The sequence below is a fragment of the Sapajus apella genome, unplaced genomic scaffold (assembly GCF_009761245.1).
Source record: "Sapajus apella isolate SASKATOON/1434 unplaced genomic scaffold, GSC_monkey_1.0 scaffold231, whole genome shotgun sequence".
Taxonomy (NCBI): Eukaryota; Metazoa; Chordata; class Mammalia; order Primates; family Cebidae; genus Sapajus; species Sapajus apella.
In genome coordinates this window covers 249,553-260,489 of record NW_022437171.1, presented here as the reverse complement: position 1 = coordinate 260,489, position 10,937 = coordinate 249,553, and the positions used below count along the sequence as shown (strand labels likewise).

At 40.7% G+C, this 10,937-nt stretch overlaps 1 pseudogene; it reads left to right on the top strand.

Annotated features, from left to right (window-relative positions):
* The first annotated feature begins 1,775 nt into the window (after window positions 1-1,775).
* LOC116544798 lies at window positions 1,776-4,174 on the top strand (annotated as a pseudogene).
* Window positions 4,175-10,937: the final 6,763 nt, after the last annotated feature.

Sequence of the window (10,937 nt, the reverse complement as noted above, 5' to 3'; positions counted from 1 at the left end):
GCCAAAATATTTTTAAAAATTTATTTTGAGCTAAGTAAAGTCATAAATCAATACATGGAAGGTATATATTGGTTTGGCTTAAAAAAGGGGGGTACATCTTGAAGCAGGGGCTTATAAGTCATAGGTGGGTTTAGGAATTCTTTAGTGGGCAACTGCTTGCAAAAGTTAAGTTTTTGCATTTTGTTTTTTTGAGATGGAATTTCGCTTGTTACCCAGGCTGGAGTGCAATGGCGCGATCTCGGCTCACCGCAACCTCCGCCTCCTGGGTTCAAGCGATTCTCTTGCCTCAGCCTCCCAAGTAGCTGGAACTACAGGCATGCGCCAATATGCCCAGCTAATTTTTTTGTATTTTTAGTAGAGACGGGGTTTCATCATGTTGACCAGGATGGTCTCCATCTCTTGACCTCGTGATCCACCCACCTCGGCCTCCCAAAGTGCTGGGATTATAGGCGTGAGCCACCGTGCGCAGCCTGCAAAAGTTTAGTTTTGTATAGAAACTTAGAGTTGACAGAAAGTAATGTTCAAGTTAAGATAAGGGAGTCTGGTATCTGTCATGTGATGTCATACCAGAGTCAGGTTGGAAAGTAAGTCACAATATTTTAGGTCAAAAAGACCAGTTTAGCAAGATTTTATGATTTGTAGAAGTGACTTTCCTGAGACCCCTTATGAAGAAATTTGAGCAAGCAAAAAGGACAACGTTCACTCTTCACGCCTAAATATTCCCTTTTTTCATGCACATGTGAGGATCACGTGTTGTAATATTGCATGAAACTATCCCATTTTGGGGTGTTTGTTTCTTCTTGCCCTAGAGTTCAAACCAGCTCTGTCTCAAAATAGTCTTATTACTTTTATGGCTCAGGGTCTGACATTTTCCAAGATACATTTAGGTAAGAGCTGCATATATCTTCTCACAAGTAGTAATAAATTTGGGGGTTTGGTATTAGATTTGGGTTTTGAAATTGGTTGTGAATGAGTGCTGAAAGTGTAGCTTTAGCATTGGCAATAGGCTACTCTAACTCCAGGAGGCATTTGGTTCCTTAAGCTCTATGAGCTGGACAGAGCTGTCATTGAAACAATAGATGCTGGAGAGATTTTGGGGACTGCTGCAGGGCTGCATTCTCAGAAGAAAATGGAGTCTTCTAAGATCACGGAGAAAAATGTCTGGAAGTAAAAGTGAAACTTTTATATGATGTTAAGAAATTATTTTTATTAGGAATCATAACATTTTCATTTTTTCTTTATTTGTCAAATTTAGGTACAAAATTTCTACAGAGTTAACAACGTGAATTTTTATGTTTACTTTAAAATTTTACCCAAAAAACTGGAGTTAATAGTTGAAAATGAAAGATAGAATAATGATGCCTGAAGTCCTGTGATGGGGACTTACGATGGGTTTTATTAATTTCTAGGATATTAAGATTAAGATTTTTAATTTCCATCAGTTTTAAAAAAATAAAAATTTTTGGCCGGGCGCGGTGGCTCAAGCTTGTAATCCCAGCACTTTGGGAGGCCGAGGCGGGTGGATCACGAGGTCAAGAGATCGAGACCATCCTGGTCAACATAGTGAAACCCTGTCTCTACTAAAAATACAAAACATTAGCTGGGCATGGTGGCACGTGCCTGTAATCCTAGCTACTCAGGAGGCTGCGGCAGGAGAATTGCCTGAACCCGGGAGGCGGAGGTTGCGGTGAGCCGAGATCGCGCCATTGCACTCCAGCCTGGGTAACGAGCAAAACTCCGTCTAAAAAAAAAAAAAAAAAAAAAAAATTTTTTAATGAACACTTTCAAACACTGAACATTATCTATGTTGTATAATCAAAAAAGGCATATATCTTCTCACAAATAGTAATAAATTTGGGGGTTTGGTATTAGATTTGGGTTTTGAAATTGGTTGTGAATGAGTGCTGAAAGTGTAGCTTTAGCATTGGCAATAGGCTACTCTAACTCCAGGAGGCATTTGGGCCCAGAGAAGTGGATCCACCCTCTGAATCTGAAATTGGGGCTGCCATGGACAAACCTCCCCTTCCACCTCCCCCCGACCCCTTCCTCCACTGGAGGCCCTAAGTTTGCATGGTGATGAAAAGGTTGTCAGGGTGGTAGAACTGGATCCTGGTCTGAACCCAGAAGATGATCTGGCCCAGTAGATGGAAGATGTGGACTTTTAGGAAGAAGAGGAGGAAGGGGGCAGTGAGGAGAGTTGGGTTCTGGAACCCCAGGAAGGGGTGGTCAGGTTGGCTACATGGACCCAGCGATTACAAGGTCACCTTTGCATTGCACTCCGTATCTGTCTTTTTGGTGAGCCTGGACCACCAAGACCACCACCTTGGCAGCAACAGGGGTGAAGATGACAGGAGGCTCAGGGATGGGGAGCTGCTTTTTGAATATGCAGGCCACAAAGACTCTGTGACTTGTGCTGGCTTCAGCCAAGTCTCCACCCTTGTGGCCACAGAAGCCATGAATGGCCTCTTGAAAGTGTGGCAGGTGGACACCAAGGAGGAGGTGTGGTCCTTTGAAGCGAGAGACCTGGAGTGAACATAGCAGTACCCTCTGGCACCTGTCTGACTGGTGTGCATGGCTGATGGCAACATCTGGATGTGGGAAGTCCCAAATGGTGACTGCAAGACCTTCTGGGGTCCCGAGTGCACAGCCACTTGTGGCGGAGTCCTGTCTGATAGGGAGAGAGCTGTAGTAGGCTATGCAAATGGCACCAGCAGGATATGGGACCCCAGGCAGGAAATACCCTCCATGTACTAAAAGGGACTGAGGGTCACCAGGGCCCACTGACCTCTGTTGCCACTAACCAGAATGGCAGCTGATCCTAAGTGGCTCAGTGAACTGCTAGGCCAAGCTGCTCAGTGCCACCAGTGGCAGGGTGTTTTTAGATCTGAGACAATGGCCTCTCAGCCCAACCTTAAAGAAGATGAGGAGAGTGAGTCCAGCTCGGTGGAGTCCTTGGGCTTCTGCAGGGTGAGGCTTTGGGCAGCTGCTGGCTTCCTGGATGGGACCTTGGCCATCTATGAGCTAAGCAGAGTAAGCATCAGTGTCAGCACCGGTCTGGCCTCTGCCGCTGCAGTGAAAGGCAGGCACTGCCAAGGTTCTTACCTGCAACCTGGAAGGGGCCTTGTGCTGCTGCCACGCCTGGACTGGCAGCCTGCTTACTGACCCCAGGAGGACACACACTGAGAACCCCAGTGAAGATGCCTCCCTGGAAGTGACCACATCAGGGACCCAAAGCGAAACCATTGTATCCAGAGGCCTGACCATTCATGGCTGCAGCCTCTGCCTGTGTGCCTGGTGTTTAGGGGAGGAAGGGACCAGCAGCAGAGACTCAGTAGGATGCCAGGGAAAGAGGAAGGCGGGGGCTTCAGGCTACTTTCCAGCCCCTTCAATGGACTTTCCCCTCTCCTTTCTTGCCTTTAGACTCAGCCCGCGGGCCTCCCACGCTTCCTCCTCCCAGGCCTGGTGGGCCTATCCGAGAAGGCGTGGGCCTCTTTCTCTCTCACTTTTCATCTGCTGGTGTGAGCCGCAGGGCATGTATCGTCTGTGAAGAGCAGGTTCTTGAGGTTCCCGTTCTTTCCCTTCCCAAGTCTCTGGGGGTGGCAAAGAGGAAGAGATACTAAAGATTTTTAAAATGTAAATAAAATATACTTCCCAGAACGAAAATTTTTAAAAAATAATGAAAGTACCTGCAACTGTGGACAGAAGTGCCATCAACAAACTTAATGTTAGATTGCTTCTCTGAGTCATATCTCAGGAGACATATTTTTAATCCTATGATGCCATCATTACTTGTTCCCAACAGTCTGTGGGTTAGTCTTCTATAAGTTACTATCATTGATTTCACTTTTCTTTCCTGGTAAAACTAACCATATGATTCCTGTTTATAAATACTTCATACGAACTACTGCTTTTCTTCTGCATCCATAACCACTTTAAATAATGTTATGCTGCACAAGTATCTCCTTGCGGTATTTAAAGTGTCTTCCTCTTCTTCCTTTAATATGTATTGAAATCAGCAGAAATAGGTTCTGGGTTGAAAGTCTGTTACTTGGGTTTCTTAAAGTCAGAAATAATTTCAACAATTTTTGACATGATTATTTTTGATAGGCTTTTGTATATAATTTATATAATATTGTGACATTTAAGTGTACAGTATCAATGGTTTTTAGTATCTTTACAGTTACATATTGATATTCATAATCTAACTTTAAAATATTTTCTTTTTTTTCCCATTTATTTATTTTATTGCATTTTAGGTTTTGGGGTACATGTGAAGAACATGCAAGATTGTTGCATAGGTACACACGTGGCAGTGTGATTTGCTGCCTTCCTCCCAATCACCTACCTCTGGCATCTCTCCCCTTGCTATCTCTCCCCAGCTCCCGACCCCCCACTGTCCCTCCCCTACTTCCCCCCAACGACCCCAGTGTGTAGTGCTCCCCTCCCTGTGCCCATGTGTTCTCATTGTTCAACACCCGCCTATGAGTGAGAACATGCGGTGTTTGATCTTCTGTTCTTCTGTCAGTTTGCTGAGAATGATGGTCTCCAGGTTCATCTATGTCCCTACAAAGGACACAAACTCATCGTTTTTGATGGCTGCATAATATTCCATGGTGGATATGTGCCACATTTTCCCTGTCCAGTCTATCATCAATGGGCATTTGGGTTGGTTCCAGGTCTTTGCTATTGTAAACAGCGCTGCAATGAACATTCGTGTGCATGTGTCCTTATAGTAGAATGATTTATAATCCTTTGGATATATACCCAGTAATGGGATTGCTGGGTCAAATGGAAGTTCTATTTCTAGGTCCTTGAGGAATCGCCACACTGTCTTCCACAATGGTTGAACTAATTTACACTCCCACCAATAGTGTAAAAGTGTTCCTATTTCTCCACATCCTCTCCAGCATCTGTTGTCTCCAGATTTTTTAATGATTGCCATTCTAACTGGCGTGAGATGGTATCTCAATGTAGTTTTGATTTGCATTTCTCTGATGACCAGTGATAATGAGCATTTTTTCATATGTTTGGTGGCCTCATGTATGTCTTCTTTTGTAAAGTATCTGTTCATGCCCTTGGCCAACTTTTGAATGGGCTTGTTAGTTTTTTTCTTGTAAATCTGTTTTAGTTCTTTGTAAATTCTGGATATCAGCCCTTTGTCAGATGGGTAAACTGCAAAATTTTTTTCCCATTCTGTTGGTTGCCGATTCACTCTAATGACTGTTTCTTTTGCTGTCCAGAAGCTGTGGAGTTTGATTAGGTCCCATTTGTCTATTTTGGCTTTTGTTGTCAATGCTTTTGGTGTTTTGGTCATGAAGTCCTTGCCTACACCTATGTCCTGAATGGTTTTGCCTAGATTGTCTTCTAGGGTTTTTATGGTGTTAGGTCTTACGTTTAAGTCTTTAATCCATCTGGAGTTAGTTTTAGTGTAAGGTGTCAGGAAGGGGTCCAGTTTCTGCTTTCTGCACATAGCTAGCCAGTTTTCCCAACATCATTTATTAAACAGGGAATCCTTTCCCCATTGCTTGTTTCTGTCTGGTTTGTCAAAGATCAGATGGTTGTAGATATGTTGTGTTGCCTCCAAGACCTCTGTTCTGTTCCATTGGTCTATGTCTCTGTTTTGGTGCCACCATGCTGTTTTGATTACTGTAGCCTTGTAGTATAGCTTGAAGTCCGGTAGTGTGATGCCTCCTGCTTTGTTCTTTTTGCTTAGAATTGACTTGGCTATGTGGGCTCTCTTTTGGTTCCATATGAAGTTTAAGGTGGTTTTTTCCAGTTCTGTGAAGAAGGTCATTGGTAGCTTGATGGGGATAGCATTGAATCTGTAAATTACTTTGGGCAGTATGGCCATTTTCACGATATTGATTCTTCCTAACCATGAACATGGAATGTTTCTCCATCTGTTTGTGTCCTCTCTTATTTCGTTGAGCAGTGGCTTGTAGTTCTCCTTGAAGAGGTCCTTTACGTTTCTTGTTAGTTGTATTCCTAGGTATTTTATTCTCTTTGTGGCAATTGTGAATGGAAGTTTGTTCTTGATTTGGCTCTCTTTAAGCCTGTTACTGGTGTATAGGAATGCATGTGGTTTTTGCACATTGATTTTGTATCCTGAGACTTTGCTGAAGTTGCTTATCAGTTTCAGGAGGTTTGGGGCTGAGACGATGGGGTCTTCTAGATATACAATCATGTCGTCTGCAAATAGAGACAATTTGACTTCCTCCTTTCCTATTTGAATACCCTTTATTTCTTTTTCTTGCCTGATTGCTCTGGCTAGAACTTCTAGTACTATATTGAATAGGAGTGGTGAGAGAGGGCATCCTTGTCTAGTGCCAGATTTCAAGGGGAATGCTTCCAGTTTTTGCCCATTCAGTATGATATTGGCTGTTAGTTTGTCATAAATAGCTTTTATTATTTTGAGACACATTCCATCAATACCTAGCTTGTTGAGGGTTTTTAGCATAAAGGGCTGTTGAATTTTGTCAAAGGCCTTCTCTGCATCAATTGAGATAATCATGTGGTTTTTGTCTTTGGTTCTGTTTATGTGGTGAATTACGTTTATAGACTTGCGTATGTTGAACCAGCCTTGCATCCCCGGGATGAAGCCTACTTGATCATGGTGGATAAGCTTTTTGATGTGCTGTTGCAATCGGCTTGTCAGTGTTTTATTGAAGATTTTTGCATCTATGTTCATCATGGATATTGGCCTGAAGTTTTCTTTTCTTGTTGAGTCTCTGCCGGGTTTTGGAATCAGGATGATGTTAGTCTCAAAATGATTTGGGAAGGATTCCCTCTTTTTGTATTGTTTGGAATAGTTTCAGAAGGAATGGTACCAGCTCCTCTTTGTATGTCTGGTAGAATTCAGCTGTGAACCTGTCTGGTCCTGGGCTTTTTTTGGGTGGTAAGCTCTTAATTGCTGCCTCAACTTCAGACCTTGTTATGGGTCTGTTCAGGGTTTCAGCTTCTTCCTGGTTTAGGCTTGGGAGGAGGCAAGTGTCCAGGAATTTATTCATTTCTTCCAGGTTTACTAGTTTATGTGCATAGAGTTGTTTGTAATAATCTCTGATGATGGTTTGAATTTCTGTGGAATCTGTGGTGATATCCCCCTTATCGTTTTTTATGGCATCAATTTGGTTATTCTCTCTTTTCTTTTTTATTAATCTGGCTAGTGGTCTATTTTGTTGATCTTTTCAAAAAACCAGCTCCTGGATTTATTGATTTTTTGAAGGGTTTTTTGTGTCTCTATCTCCTTCAGTTCTGCTCTGATCTTAGCTATTTCTTGTCTTCTGCTAGGCTTTGAGTTTTTTTGATCTTGCTCCTCTAGCTCTTTTAATTTTGACAATAAGGTATCAATTTTTGATCTCTCCTTGCTTCTCGTGTGGGCACTTATTGCTATATATTTTCCTCTAGAGACTGCTTTAAATGTGTCCCAGAGATTCTGGTATGTTGTGTCTTCATTCTCGTTGGTTTCAAAGAACATCTTTATTTCTGCCTTCATTTCATTGTTTATCCAGTCAACATTCAAGAGCAAGTTGTTCAGTTTCCATGAAGCTGTGTGGTTCTGGGTTAGTTTTTTAATTCTGAGTTCTAACTTGATTGCACTGTGGTCTGAGAGACTGTTATGATTTCCATTCTTTTGCATTTGCCGAGGAGTGATTTACTCCCAATTATGTGGTCAATTTTAGAGTAGGTGTGATGTGGTGCTGAGAAGAATGTATATTCTGTGGATTTGGGGTGGAGAGTTCTGTAAATGTCTATTAGGTTTGCTTGGTCCAGGTCTGAGTTCAAGTCCTGGATATCCTTGTTAATTTTCTGTCTGGTTGATCTGTCTAATATTGACAATGGGGTGTTAAAGTCTCCCACTATAGATTTAAAATATTTTCATCATTCCAGAGTAAAACCCATTTTGTTTGCATTCACTCTCCACCATCACCTAGGCCCTAGATATCCATTAATTTATTTTGTTTTTATAAATGAGCCTTTTATGGACATTTGTTATAAGTAGAATTATAAATTATGTAACCTTTTTGAAAGTGACTTTTTTTACTTAGCTTAATATTTTTGAGGTTTCTTTCTGATGTAGCATGCATCATCGCTTAATTCCCTTTGATTGCTGAATAATATTATATTGCATGTTTATTAAACATATTTTCTTCACTAATGGATGGCTATCACTTCACTAGCTGATGGATATTCAGATGGTATTTTCTCTTGGCTCTTATAAATATTGCTATTATAAGCATTCACATACAAGTATTTGTGTGATTTAGATTTTTATTCATTTTGCATACATGCCTGGAGGTGAATTTCTGGGTTATACAGTAATTCTATGTGTAACATTTTGAGGAATTGCCTAATTATTTTGCAAAATGGCTGCACTATTTAACCTTTCCACCTTCAATGTATGGAAATTCCATATTTTCCACGTTTGCCAACACTTGTTATTGTCTTTATTATAGCCATTCTAGCATGTATTATCTTGTTGTGCTTTGATTTTAATTTTCCTAATAACAAATTTATAGGCATATTTTTATGTCCTTATTGGCAATTTGTATATCTTCTTTGGTGAAATGTAAATTCAAGCCCCTTGTCCTTTTTTTTTTTTTTTTTTTTTTGAGAACTTTTCTGGGTAAGGGACTAACCCCGCATTCCAATCCCGGTACAACCCTCAAATTCTCCCTCACTGAGCTGACTGCCTCTTAGCATGGTTTGTGAACTTGTTAGCTTCAAAATTTGATGTTCCCCCTTTGATAGAGATGTAGATGTCAGTGCAGGCGAGGACTGTGGTGTCCCCAAGGTCACCGTCCCCCTTCTCTGATCTGAGCAGTCATAACAGGGAACTGGAAAGAGGCAGGGTGTGTTTGCGAGTGTGTGTGCCTCCCACCCTACAGGCTTTCTGGGAGCTTCAGCCGAGAGCTCTTGCCCCCTGCCTGGCAGGTAGCTGTATCTGACTAGGGGTCATCCTGCTGAGAATGAGCAACAGTGAGCTTCAGGAGAGAGGAATGTGAATGTATTTAGAAGAGCCATAGGAAAGTGGCCGGCAGAACTGAAACCATTGTCAAGAACTGGGTAGACACTTAAAGTCCCGTTCCAGAGATAGCTAATGCCATAAAGAAAATGCTGTTTGGTGTAATAAGTGAAATGAAACTACACTGTAGGTTTAAAAATATATCAACAATATTAAGCAAGTAGCAATACTTCTAAGTGGTGGGATTATGGGTGATATTTATTGTCTACCTTGCATTTGACTGTAGTTTTAATATTTTTCTGTAGAAAATATGCATTAAAGTGCTAAAGTAATTTAATATGAAGCTAGTGAGACAGCTGCATCCTTAAGGGTCATCCTAACTTCATGTTTAATGTGCTTCCATTTTCTTTCTTTCTTTTTTTTTTTTTTGAAAGAAAGAAAGAAAGAGAAAGAAAGGGGGAGAGAGAACAGGAGTCTTGCTCTATTGCCCAGGCTGGAATGCAATCTAAAAATAGGTATTAAAAACCTCTTTTGTGCTGATAATTGTACTTAACAGCGGAGACAGGAAGGAATAAGGGAAGAAAATAACAAACAGCCAACCAATATTTCATTTAAATCTGTGAAATGCTATGCAAATGCTGAAGAATGATTTCCTTCCATTTATGTGGTCACTTTCAAAATAGGTGTAATGTGATACTGAAAAAAATGTATGTTCTGTGGACCTGGGGTGAAGAATTCTATAACTATTCACTGAGTTTACTTGTTCCAGGTCTGAGTTCAAATCATAAATGTCCCTGTTAATTTTCTATCTCGTTGATCCGTTGAATATTAACAATGTGGTTTCAAAGTCTCCCGCTGTTATTTTGCGGGAGTCCAAGTCTCTTTATAAGTCGTTAAGAACTTGTCTTATGTATCTGGGTGCTCCTATATTGGGTACATATATATTTATGATCATTGACTCCTGTTGTTACTTTGATCCTTTTACCATTATGTAATGTCCTTCTTTATTTCTATCTTTTAGTCTTTGTTACTATTAAAGTCTATTTTGTCAGAGACGAAAGTTACAACTCCTGTTTTTTTTTTTTTTTTTTTTTGCTCTCCATTTGATTGGCGAGTCTTCCTCCAACCTTTTGTTTGGAGTCTTCGTGTGTCCCTGCTTATGAGATGGATCTGGATACAGCGTGCTGATGGGTTTTGACTTTTTATTCAATTTGCGCATCTGTGTCTTTGATTGGGGCTTTTAATCCATTTAAATTTAGGATTAATATTGATATTTGTGAGTTTAATATTGTACTTTAATGCTAGCTGGCTATTTTGCCCATCAGTTGATATAGATTCTTCATTATGAAGATACTCTACCTTTTGGTACGTTTTTGGGATGACTGATACTGGTTGTTCCTTTCTGTGTGTAGTGCTTCTTTCAGAAGGTCTTGTAAAGCATGTCTGGTGGTGATGAAATCTCTGAGTGCTTGCTTGTTCATGAAAATTTTTATTTTTCCTTCATTTATGAACCTTAGTTTGGCTGGATATGAGATTCTGGGTTGAAAATTCTTTTCTTTGAGGATACTGAATATTGACCCCCACTCTCTTCTAGTTTGTAGGGTTTCTGCTGAGAGATCTGCTGTGAGTCTGATAGGTTTCCCTTTATGGGTAACCTGACTTTTCTCTCTAGCTGCCCTTAGAATTTTCTCTTTTATTTCAACCCTGGTGAATCTAACAATTATGTGTCTTGAGATTGCTCTTCTTGAGGAATATCTTTGTGGTGTTCTCTTTATTACCTGGAGTTGAGTATTGTCCTGCCTTACTGGGTTAGGAAAGTTTTCCTGAATAATATCTTGAAGAATATTTTCCAGCTTGGATTCATTTTCTTTATGACATTCAGGTACACCTATCAAACGTAAATTAGGTCTTTTCACATAGTCCCATGTTTCTTGGAGACTTTGCTCTTTCCTTTTTACTTTTTCTTCTCTAATCT